We start from the raw sequence: 13,031 nt of genomic DNA on the forward strand, positions 1-13,031 counted from the left end.
GTTTGCGACATGGAGATGGTCTCTGTATGTACTAATTCCAATGAAGCTACATCTGAACCTTGCTGTGTAGCCATGTGCGACTCAGACAAATGTTCACCAAATCTCCTCAGCCATACAAATACATTGGCTTGTTGAAAATCAGAGAAGTCTCATTGCATTTTCTTCTGCTTAGTTCGTCTGAGTCTCAGTTCATATAGAGAAACATTGGTGTATAAATTATCAATATGGCTTTGATAAATTTGTGTAGAGTACTTCTGTATTAGATTACAATGCCTGTGTTCTAAGTCCAACATCAATTGTTCCTTCAGTGGCTTAAAATATTCAATCATTAACTTGATGTAGTTAAAACTACATTCAAGATTGAGCTGTTACCACTTTTTAAGGAGTTCTGGATGTGTACTCCCAACGAGGGTGAGTTTGAACTGTTCTCCACCACTACAAGAGATCTAGAGAACAATTTGTTCAAACTGAAGCGTTATACTTGGCAACACTTGCATTTAGAAGCATGTCTACATTTTCATATTATACCGAGGGGCATGTGAGTACTTTGCATGCCCACGTGTGGGGATGCACATCCAGAAATCCTATGCAAATATGCAAATGAACCTTATGAACATCAGGTGTTTCAGCTCAATGGCAATTCTGAATGCCCATGACTTGCTTCATTGTTTTAATGGACAATTTCAGGCCAATAAAGCCAAACCCCACTAGCTATGGATATGCATATTTCGGCCTTGTTATGATCTCATCAGCACAGCACAAGCAGAGTGTTTGACTAAGGATATATCCCATGTGCCTCTGATACAAGAGGTTTGGGAGGTCACTCAGTGGAAGTTCTAGCTTTGCTGGAGTTTTCATTTTTGTTTTACTGATTGTTTTTTAAGTGACCTTCTCACTCATTGTTTAAGAGATACATGTATGGTATATGAACAAGAATATGGCTGATTGTTGCTATGCTAGTGCTGCTTGTTCTAAACAGTGATAGCTAAGGCAATATTGAAGTGAAATACAAGGAGAGAATATAATTAAACTGTAGGAAGCTTGAAATAGGTAGATTAAAGTAGGACCAGTAATGAGCTTGAGATATGTAGAAAGAAAATGGAATTCTGTGTGAGAAGGGATAGTTTGAATGTTAGAATTTAGTAAGGGAAGAGACATTTTGGTTGCAAGAACAAGGAAGGACAGAATGATCAGCCTGGATTAGTGCAGGAGCAAAGACAGTTTTGATTAGGTGTTCCTTAAGCAGTAGTTTATATTTGGATGTGTTGCTAGAATTTAGTATTGTCTGAGGCATGGAATTCCAGGACTTAGATATCTGATGGTAGAATAGAGAGTTACCATAACAATTATTAGATTTAGTTACTTTGAGTTGTAGTTTGTTGGAGGATCTTACTGGCCTGGCATTTGAGTTGGGCTGCACTAAGCTCTTGAGTGCTGAACAGTTGTCTAGATGGTGGAAGATGGAATGAATAAAAGTTATTTGGTTGAAGGATAGGAGATTGGGTAGTTCAACCCAATTTAGTTTATGAATGCTGTGCAGTGATGTGATCTGTGAGGGAGGTTAGTAGCAAATCTTGTCATGTTATACCAGGACCCCAATTTGTTTAAATCTGATTTTCTGAGATTAGTGAATATTGGTGAGGCATATACAAGGGTAGAAAGTAGATGAGTCCTAGCTATGGATTGTCTTGTGGCCTCAGTAAGGTATGGGTTGCCTCTGTATAATGACTCTAGCTTAATGTGGACCTTTTTGATAGTTAGAGCAAGGTGTTTGTCAAATTTTAGGTTGTTGTCAATTGTGACTCCAAGGAGTTTGGTGTTATGGATAGGGTTCAATTTTAGTTTTATTGGATGAGTAGATGAGGAACGGGGAGAGTTATCAGGGACTTTGTTATTACTGAAAAGCATAAGCTTTGTTTTATTTGGAATGAGTATGAGCTGAGAGACAGAGAGGTATTTTTCAGTGTCTTGGAAAGATTGTTGGGTTGGTTATAGGAGCTCTGGTAAGGAGGGAGCTGAACATGTGAGGGAGGAGTCATCTGCATATTGAATGATGGTTGTATGCTGGTTGGCTGTGCAGAGTCTGTTGGTGAATATGGTGAAGAGCAATGGAATGAGAATTGAGCCTTGGGGTACTCCCACTGAGACTGGTAATATGGTGGAGAGTTAATTTTGCTAGTTAACTACCTATTAGCAGTCAGTTAAGTAGTTGAGAAACCAGAAGAGGAATGGCTGAGTTAGGTTTAAGGAAGCTAGCTCATTTAGTAGCTTTTGGTGGGATACAGTAAGAAAGGCCTTAGACATATCAAGAAAGATAGATGAGATGAGCTGTTTCTCATTTCTAAGCCAGTTGATTGAAAAACTAACAAGGACAGTGGTGCACTGTGTTTACGTCAGAAGCCATGTTGAGATGCAAATAGGAGATTATTGCTTAGTAGATAGTCAAGGAGTTGTCTGTGTATGCATTTTTCAAAAATCTAGGCTATGTGAGGGAGGATAGCAATTAGCCTGTAGTGTGAGAACTCAGTAGAGGAGCCGCTTTTGTGAAGAGGGATGATATAAGACACTTTCCAGAGGTTGGGGATATACTGTTCAGCAATGGAATAGTTTATTAGGAAAGATATAGGGTAACAGATGGCATCTGCTGCTACCTTTAGAAATTCATTGGGGAGTTGGTCAGCTGGGAGGGAGGAAGGCTTAAGTTTGGAAAGAGGTATTTTGATGGTGTCATTTTGAATATGTTTGATTGAAAAGGGAGTAAGGGTTCTCTCTAATTCATTAGGAATAGATGGGGGGGTTGCCGTTGTTTGTTTGTTTTTTTTACTAGGGAGAATATAGACTTGATAAAGTGTGAATTAAATTGTGAAGCAATGCTATCTGTGGAATTTGTTGAGGTTGGAGCTGGAGTTGTGATCTGTCCAGGCTTTAGTAGTTGTTTGATGCCTCTCCAAAATTTCTGGGGATTGTTTTAGTGTTTTTGTTGCATTGTTGTATAGTATAGCTTTTTGTTGTGCTGGATTTGTTTTTTTTGTCAAGGTTACATAATTGACTGTAGTTAGAAAGGAGTTTTGATTTTGGTATAGGGACTAGGCCCTGTCTCTTTTGAGGATCTGTTTAGTGTCATTGGTAAGCCATGGTATATGCCTGGAGTTAGAACAGGTCTTTCTAAGTTAAGTAATTGTGGTTTCCTTTTCTTAATGTTTTTAATGTTTTTAATGCAACAGCACCTAGTAAATGTATGTTAAAGTAAATTCAGCTGTATATTAAAGCTGTCATCATGCCTCATAGCAAGAGGTTCTCTGGTTCGATCCTTGGCTGGGGTGCCTTCTGTGCGGAGTCTGCATGTCCTCCCTGTGGTTGCGTGGGTTTCCTCCGGGTGCTCCTGTTTCCTCCCACATCCCAAAGACATGCTGTAGGTGGATTGGACACTCTAAATTTGCCCTAGGTGTGAGTGTGTGCATGTGTGTGCCTTCTGTGGAAGGTTGGGTGCCGGGCTGGCAACTCGACACTGTAAAACTCCACTGCCAATCATGAGCGGACAGGTGATCCGCTGTGGCGACCCCTAACCGGGAAAAGCCAAAAGAAGAAGATTAAAGCTGTCATCAGTGATCACATTTCCTTTGTGAACTACAAAATGCTCATGCAGGACTGATTCAAAGTCAGTGGGAATCTATTACCATGTATCTGTGGGTAGCATATATGCATCCCCCTCCCTCTGGGAGGATGTCATAAAAAAGCATAAAATACATTTTTATGAACATTATCAGTGCATTTACTTAAGATGTTCTGTCCTGTGGGGGGAGGGGGCTTGAAAATGGTAAATGTGTAAATATTTTACAAGAAATAATATTTTCTGACTTTTCACTAAATGTCACAGAAATCTTTGATACTTCATTTAAGTTATCATAACATATAAACTATTATAAATAACCAACATTTAAAGCTTAGTATTTTAATACTTTGTTGCTGCTTATGTAAATTTGTCAGAAGAGGTGACAACTGTCTTTAAACACTTGACTTTGTTTGTGTTTTGTTTTGCTAGGAAAGGTAAGTATTAAGTTCTCCTCTCTGCAATAAAAATAGTTCCACAGCATTCTGTCTCTTTTTATATCATCTGCTGAGTTCCTAACATTAGCAGGATTAATTACCCATCTAAGACTGACAGCAGTACATGACAAGGTAAACTGTAGATTTATTTGTGTCTATAATATGCCATGCAGGTGGAGACGAATTCCTCTGCAAAGTATGTGAGAAGTATTTGAGAAGTTAAGCTTAAAAAATGTAAGTGGGCATTCCCTTTATTTGATTCCAATGCAAGGAAATAACATTTTTAAAAAAGTTCAAGCAAGTTTCTGGTACCTACACAATACTGGAACTATACCGTAGGGAGAAAAGAAGCTTAAAGATTGAGTTAAACTGTAGGTGAAGGTGGATATTTCTTTTAAATGTAAGACAGGTGAGTCATAAAAAAATTTTAAAAGACCAATATATTCAACTGGCAATAAAAATAGATTACTGAAGTCGAATTTTGGAGTTGGAGCACAACTTAAACAGCTTTAGTGTGATGGGCCTGAAATAATAACAATTAGAAGACATACCCCCGGATTCATGAAGCTCGGCGCAAGGCCGGTGTAAGGCGTGCGCCAGCAGTGCAGTGTATAATCAGCGTAGCAGCACCACATGCATAGAAATGAGTGCGTGCCGCAACCACAAACACGTGCAGAGGGCACGTGCGCGAGCCCAAGTAGGATGCGCATGTAGGCGTGGCCAAGCCGGCAGGCGAGGAGCAACCTAAAGTGCTGACTGTCACAGGCCGCCTGAAATAGTAACCGCACCAGCCAGTGTCCGTGGATAATGAAACGTACGCAGAGTATGCAACATAGTATCCGTGTACACAAAATAGAGAACCAAACATTAACCCACGAAGTCCAAATTGTACCCGTCCAAGGAACAAAGGATACGCGTAATACCATGTCCGTCACGCAATGCACTGTCAGTGGGCATACACAGTGAAGGTGTACCGCAGCATGTCAGCGCGCCGCACCTACACACAAGAAGTCCCATGGGCATGGTCACCAGCAGTAGTGAGAGTACACAGCCGGGCAGCCGTGTCTACATAACAACCAGAAGGAAACCAGATACCCTAAACACAGACAAACATGTGCATAGCAACATGTACTACACCCAGCAACGTGCCCGTCGCATACACATAGGACGGCGTATGCTGAAGCGTAATATCCAGAAGCAGAACCCATGCATGCAAATGTAATACACAACAGCCCCGTCATAGCACGTAACCCGCACCCATGTACGACCGTGCACTCAACCCAGCTAGCAGCCTTGTGCAGCTGCACACCTACACACAGTGGGTATACCTCAAATGTAGTATGAAGTATTGTCCTAGGCTGTGCCACGCGGGCAAATATGTACCCCACATGTCAACATCCCACCTCATGTACTGATATTCAAATGGCTGCATGTGAATGTGTCGGCAGAATGTGTACATCCCGCATGTGGTATGGACCTGTCGAAACCCCATAGGTGTTCACACGCCATGGTGTCCATAACCGTACACAACTGGACAAAGCAGTATGTACAGCCACCGTACTGATGATTAGCTATGCAGACATGTCAAACACAACACATAGGGTGGAACATCTGCCCACCAAGCAGGACACCCCAACAGGGTGCCACATGCACAGAAGGTGAAGGTGGGACATCACACGTAGAGAATAGTGGTGCCGGATGGCCAAACACCCACGGCCAATGCAAAGGATTGAATAACATGTATATGCCTGGATGAATGTGTATGTCATATCATGGGAATAGGCTAAGCTATCCAACATAATAGCCATGCGTACCAGATACAACCTGCCAGTAACACGCAGTAGTAATGCAGGAAGGCATACACGACTGTGGGAATATCACAGGACATATGGCATGTGCCAAGTGTAGACACATGACACAGATGTCCAGGACGGGGCTCCCTGCAAAGAGGAACATGTGCCAACCCCACCCACCACAGATGTATCGGCAGTGGAAACACAACCCAAACACACACCAACACCACCGTCCATCCCACGATAGCAACGGAGGCTGGTCAAAGACCACCATGATGCGTGCACAAACAGGGACATGTGTAACCGTTGCCCCGACAACCCCCCACATGCCAACGAATAATAGCATGGACATATGCATGTAATGCTGTGAAGGATGTGTGGTAGTCCCCAGTATCACAGAGGTAGGGATACAGATACACTGTCATCAACCATGACATATGTGCACTGTACACAGCATACCCGCAGGTAATACATAGTTCAATCATGTGCCACAGAAATATCCACATACGAATGAGGACAGGGGATAGACAAGTGTGAATGGGACAAACTATGAACATAGGTTCATAGGTTCATAGGTTCATAGTAGGTCATACGCCCAAGGGCATCTATAAGCCTAGCCCATAGTTATGTTGCCTTTGCCACCCCTTCAGTTGGAAGAAAACTATCCTATTACATTGCTGTACCTCTGTCAAGCAGTGACACTGAAGTAATCCCTGGGGTATATCTGCAATCTCCCATCCATTGGTCAAGATTCCCCTCGAACAAGGCCAGCAAGGTGCTCTGCCTCACATGTACCGGGATGTTGTTCCACAGCATAGTGAGTGTCTGGGTGATGAATCTGTCCCTCCAGCATGTTCTATTAATGACCGTGTCAAGGTTCACGTCACCTGCCCTTGTGGTTCTGAGGGATCTAGATTCATTAGGTGAAGCATAGTCATCAAATCTGGGTCTGGCATAGCCTTGTATGTCAGGCACAGGTCACCTCTGAGCAAGTGGTATGCGACTGAATAGAGCCGGAGTCCTTTCAGTTGGGCAGCATAACACATATCCCTGAGACCCTGCATCTGTTTGTCGATGAACTGTTAGTGCCTTTCCAGCTGCTGCAGGTGCCAGGTCAGATACATGCCGAATGGGGCATTGTACTTAATCATAGGTCTAATGAGTGATGAGTACAAGGGGATGATGACCTCCCCTGATCTAGATGTGAATCCCTTCATGATCAGGTGGGCAATGTAGAAGGTCTACCTAACTACGTTAGCAACGTGTGTGTCGAATGAACGGTTACTGACAACCTGGGTCCCCAGATCCCTGGTAACTCCCTCTGTGTTCAGTGGATTGCCACCTATATGGTAGCTAGAGATAACCCTGTTCTTCCCAAAGGGTATGACTATGCATTTCCCGGCATCCAGCTGTAGGCCATGTCTCTGGCACCAGTTATCCATATCTGTGAGGCCCTTCTGAAGGATATCTGTGTCAGATGTGTGTCCGACTATGGCACCCAGTTCGCAGTCATCTGCAAACATTGTCAGCCATAACCCCCCTGTGTTTGCTTGTACTTTGGAAATGTAGATGGCGAAAAAGAGAGGACCCAGGACTGAGCCCTGTGGGACACCGCCTGTGACCAGCTGTGAGTCTGACATGGCGCCAGCAACTATGACCGTGTGGGTTCCGTCCCTTAGCCACTTTGCAACCCATCTTGCGATGTACGGGTTTACATTCAAGCTGATGAGTTTATCAATGATACCTGAGGGGGGTATCGTGTCGAAGGCCTTTGCCAGGTCGAGGTAGGCTGTATGGACTGCTTGACCCTCATCAATGGCCTTGGTGACTGTTCCTAAAAAGTCAACCAAGTTTAAAAGGCATGATCTGTCTTTGACCAAGCCAAACTGTGTTGGATCCAAAGTATGCAAGTCCCCTATGTCTTCATCCATGAGTTCCAGTATGATCCTTCTCCATGGCTTTGCAGATAAGGCTTGTCAAGCTAATGGAATGGTAATTACCAGGGTCAGTGGAGGCACCGCCCTTGTGAAGTGGGACTACAGTTGCCTTGCGCCACTACCTGGGTACGTTACCTGAGGTGAGGCTAAGATTAAACAGCTGTCCCAACTGTGGGTTTAATTCCTCATTGAGTTTGTGGAGTACACAGCTGGGACACCAGCTGGTCCCATGGATGCTGTGTTAACTGCCTTGGAGAGAGCATTCCCCACCTGTGCGTCACAGATGTTCCAGGGGCTACAATCCCCTGGTATAGATATCTCTCCATGTGGGGGGGAGGGGGTGGAGAAGTATGCACCGAACCTGTCAGCCAGTATGTTGGCATTGTGTGTAGGTTCAGTAATCTTCACAGCATACTGAACCCAGTCTCAGCATATCTGGGAGTGTCCTCCCAGGTGTACAACATAGCTAAAGAAGGCCTTATGATTGTGTGTCGAGTCCTTGGTGATTTATCTGTCGAATTTTCCCTGGATGATGTCATGAGAGCTCGTAGTCCGTCACATATAATGAGCAAGGGTGCCTTACCTTACAAGGATTCCACTCCACCTTGTAGTAGCTACCTCCTGTCATTGTAGAGCTTGTTAATGGCTGGGGTCCACCAGACCAGATGCTTGGCTTTGGTAGAAAGAGTTTCAGTTTTGTATGGGATTGCCTGATCCATGCTGTCCTGTAGGTGCTGGTAGAAGGCATATGTAAGTGATCCAGCGGTTTGAGTAATGTTCTCCACTGGCTCAGGGGCCTTAAAGGAGACCACACTAGTGTTTATAAGTGTGAAGTCAGCTTTTGAGAAAGGCATATGTATGGTAACCGGCACCACCCACAGCATTGTATGCCAATAGCAGAAGCTATTGTAGGTAGTCCAAACACACGTGTCCGCACACATGGAACAACATAGCAAGAAACCACGCCCGGATGTGGGTAATACTAGATATACCCATGGCAGACGTTGTGCATTCCCGAGGCCGACGCCCGAGGGACCACACACATAGCCGGCCTTAGGCATAGGCCAAGTAGGCAGCCGCCTAGGGTGCCGCTCTACTAGGGGCACCTTTCCAGCCTTTATGTGGTGTAGGTAGACCAGGATGGGGGTAGCAGGTGATGTGGTGGGGGCACCATGGAGTCCTTTTGCCTAGAGCACCACTTGACCCAAGGCCGCTCTTGCCGGGGGTAAATACAGCAGTACCCACACCCAGACGCGGGTCATTGCTAGTATGCCATATCATCTATGGAAAGAAACCATATATTCCCCGACATAATGGCACAGCATAATGCCTGTCTGCCGCCCAAACGCAGACATACGGCACCCGCGGCGGTGCGGACGTACTGCGCAAGATGTCTGTTACCAATGTCGACACTGTCTCGCCATGTGAAACAAAGTCAACATAGCGATTCAATACGAAACAGCGACGGAGAGCCCGATGTCCCCGTTGCTGAGCTGTTCAACCTGTTCCGCCATGTTAAATGTGTGTAGCAGAGCGGGACTGCCCCAAACTAAGCAACGGACATGACCGTGGCTCAGTGAAATCTGTCACGCAATGTTAAACCCATGTAATATAGTGAGACAGGTTATAAATACCTAGGTTTAGCAATGGAAATAGGTCCGTTCGACCAGACCGTGTGCAATTACTATAACAAGATCTACAACGGGCACGCCGGCCAATCAGCGCACACGGTTAGGAATAATGGGGGGGGGATATGGTATGATAGACATGGACAAACCGTGCCCATGTGACTCGTCTGACATTCGGACATGGTCAGGGCAGTTCCGTACACTAGGCGGACAAGACCAAACCCAAAGCACCACAGGAACACCCTGACATTTGAAGGCCTGTATGCGTAGGGGATATAAGCCCCTGTGATCTGAATATCCCTGCGGTCATGACATATGCATCCTGGGCCATGAGCGGGAGGGAATAAGGAATGTTTAACATGTAGTACCACACCTTTCCCAGCAGGAGAATGGATGCCTGTGACGTACGTGAGTGCGGGGGTGGGGGGTGGTGGGGTGGGGGGGATATGTAAATTAAGCTAAGTACCATGGGTATGCATATAAATGAGACCAAACAGCTAATGTGTAGTGGTCACAGTAACCGGCAAACGTGAATGCAGTCCCATTTGAATTACGACTATAGAACATATAAATGTGAACGTGTACGTAATGCATCCATGCCGCAAAGACTGTTACATGTGTAAAGGTGAAAGTGCGTTCCGCACACGTCCATCAACCGGATCAGAGATATGTTACCGGAACAGTCAAAACTAACACAGACCACGTAACCACACAGATCCAGTAAACATATGTAACCAGAATACGGATATGCATGTGCGCCTGCGCGTAACCCTCAATTAGGAAATGCAAGTGCGCGTGTGCGTGTGTGATCCGCTCGCAGCAGGGAAAGTTAAGGCTGTGTCTTCCACGTCAATACATGTCTCAAAACTGTCAGCCTCTGAAAGTATGGAATCGGGCAATGCCATGTAAAGTACCGTTAGAAATAGTGAGAAACACACGCTATGTGATAAGACAAACATAGACTGTGGAGAGAATAAAGTGTGTGTTAGTAGTATGGATTGACGATGGTTATGCATCTGTAACCTGACCCACTTGTCAGAAGGTGGCCCCGTACGAAATGTGTTCAGTTGGCTCACACATGTTGACCGGGCTAGGCTAGCTGGATATATGTCCAGTGTCAGCAGAGGCCCGTGGAGAAATGCTCCACACACAATAATAGCACAACATATTAAAGTACTCATATATGTAACCAAAAAGGAACAACAATAGAAAGTGTCCTGAAAGGACTGGCTACGCACAGATCCCAGACGACAGAGAAATATATGGCCAGAGGAGGCACGTCACAATTACGGGATCAGGTCCCTCTAGAAGCAAGAAGGTCTCACATGACACGCCAGCGAATTGCCAGATAGACACAGGTCAATGTAACACACAGCAAGATTAAGGGCCAACCAGCCGTACACCATGCCAGAACCTGTACAGTGGAAAGGTATGGCATGGTAATTGATGTGTGTACACAGGTAATCCACAGACAGTAACAAAGCAAGGTATGAAACGAGGGGTTCACATGTATAAATCTACACACAGCAGTCCGACGGCCCGTATATGTGACGCATGGACATAGATTTGTCAACTGAAAACAAGATGTAAACAACTACAGTTTATTCCATATCATATTGATATAGTTATAATACAGACATATTCATATTTAACATTGTGACTCTTATTTACATTCACATTTCTACAGAATATGCATTTAATTGCACTTATTTATTCCATGATTTGGAATCTTAATGCAATAATTATACACATTGATATACAATATCATTATCAACACACTACATTCTAAGGTTTACTCACAACAATTATCAACTATGTTTCAATATACTGATTGTATTGACCAATATTGTATTTATATTAACACATCATTGTTGTATTATTGTTTCCATTAAGTAATGTATGCAACACTGATTTGTATATGTCACTTTATCATCAAGACTTGGAGCACTGTCCACCTAACTATGAGCAAGTTTATTGATTCATTGACATTAAACTGACTCTGAAGGAAGTATATAAGGGACGACTATCTAATGTATTTCATACTCCGATGATGCCCCATGTTAGTGGGCGAAAGAGCTCAGTATCATTTGACTGTGGAGTGTATCGTTTATGTCATCGTCTGTTTTGACATGGTTCATGTTCAATAAATGTCTTTTATGAACATGACCAGGACTCAAGGTTTGCTGTATTTCTGCTTACTGGCACATGGATATAGATAGGCCAAATAATACATAATATGGGTAGTCAAACAGACATCCGCGATTGGGGAACATACAGCAGCAGTCAAAACCACTGGCCAGATGGTGACAGTCCAACAAGTTCTACACTTTACATATGCATATTGGTGTCCATTGTAGGACTCCAAAAATTGATCCTTTTGCAATATCAACCTTCTGCAATCGACCCAGAAGAAATGACAGCCGTGACTACGGCACAGCTAGACATATGCACCACCAGCGTGTTTAAGATTGATGACAAGTGTCCATGAAATGCAGGACATATGAACAGAAATCCCCAGATTGTCGAGTCCATAGAAGTGTGTCCACATCCAAGTCCTGCACACATGAAGGATGTTGAATGTGTACCGTCGAGGGTTGCAGCCATGGGATCCTGGGTATGCAGAAATGGGGCTCGGTGTTGTTTGGCAGATAATCCGTTATCCCGCCCCGTGGGAGGGATGTGGGTATAGCACATGCCTTACTCCCCACTAATGATGCAAAGCATCCACCAGATAATGCTAAAAGCAGGTGTGAAATGTGTACAGCCCTATATCAGTGTCCAGTAGGCAATTCCCATGGATGGACAAGCGCACGACCAAGATGGCACCCATAACTGGAAGCCTGGTGGAATTACACAGCTGCAGTAAGGCATAGCACAGGAAATACAGATAGGGACTACATTAGACATTCCCCATACAAAGTCAGACCGCCGTGCGAATACCGGCTTACACAGCTCTCAATCAGCCGTCACCAAAATGGGGATCACTCGCTGCCATAATGCGGAACAAATGGGCGACCTGTGGAACACATACTAATGGCACACTAACAACTTCAACTAGGAAGGTCATAGGATGGTTGAACCATGGCGTTCCCACATATAAAGAAGATCCTTTAATGATTTAATATGGTTAATGTCAATTGACCATGGAATACACCTAATCAACATAACATAACCGCTGGCACCTTATGGCACACAATTCAAAAAACACATAGGTAGATGAAACAGTCAACGTAGAAATTGTCCAGGACAGTGCCCAAATGGTATAAAAAGGTTCCTTCATAGACAAGTAAGCGCTTTCACCCGACTTACACATAACATAAAAGCATCCAGGCTTTAAATATCCCTCCTTACACTTTCATTGGTCAATTCCTCATCAAACAATGAACAATTAACCCCAGCATATAAAGCGCAGATGCAATGTTAACTACACACACATATATTAACATCTTCAAGAACATACTATTAAAACATGTATGATATGATATTGTACTATGCCTAATACTCATCAATTAGAAATCTAACGATATATATAGGAAATATGTATATTATATCAATGTAATACAGTGGTAAACAACTGAAAGAGTGGACTAATGGGTGTTAAATGTATAGCTGTACATAAACTACAT

This window comes from Protopterus annectens, chromosome 5.part1, assembly GCF_019279795.1.
Source record: "Protopterus annectens isolate FY-2018-M chromosome 5.part1, PAN1.0, whole genome shotgun sequence".
NCBI classification, from domain to species: Eukaryota; Metazoa; Chordata; order Ceratodontiformes; family Protopteridae; genus Protopterus; species Protopterus annectens.